The following is a 617-nucleotide window of genomic DNA, read 5'->3' on the forward strand; positions in this document are numbered from 1 at the left end:
AGATTGGTTTTGTTCAATCTACAGACTCTTTGTTGTTGTATTTAGACTCTGTGTTGTTCCATTTAATGGCAGTGCATGTTTCAATAGGAAAAAAAAGATATTTTCTGCACATTTATGCAGTCTCAGTCTATTTTAGTTGTCAGTGTCTGAATCTCACACATTAAACATACCTTTTCTGAGGACAAAATCTGTGCTGCAGGCTGCATGCTTTTTACCCAAAAGTTGTTACTATTTAGAAGTATCCTCACGAAATGTTGAGAATTTTCTCTTTGACTTCCGAGTCTGTAAATTTGTTCATATTTTCATAAATTGAATCAGAGATCTTTCAATGCATAACATATAAGTGCAAAATGCCTTACAAACATATTGAGTCTGAGAATTGGAAAAGAAAACAATACTGAATATAAATTTCAGATGAAGCTCTTATTGCTAGAGTTGAGTTCTGAAATTCATAGCAAAGATGCCTTTGATTTCAAAAGGGGAAAGAGTCAACACCCTGATTTCTAATTGTTCTGAAATATCTCCTGGCAAAAAAGAAAAAATAAAGGAAAACTAAAAAGCACAATATATCATCTTACCACAATACTCAGACTTTGGAAAACACATTCTCAAAGCTG

The sequence above is a fragment of the Corvus moneduloides genome, chromosome 9, assembly GCF_009650955.1.
Source record: "Corvus moneduloides isolate bCorMon1 chromosome 9, bCorMon1.pri, whole genome shotgun sequence".
Lineage (NCBI taxonomy): Eukaryota > Metazoa > Chordata > Aves > Passeriformes > Corvidae > Corvus > Corvus moneduloides.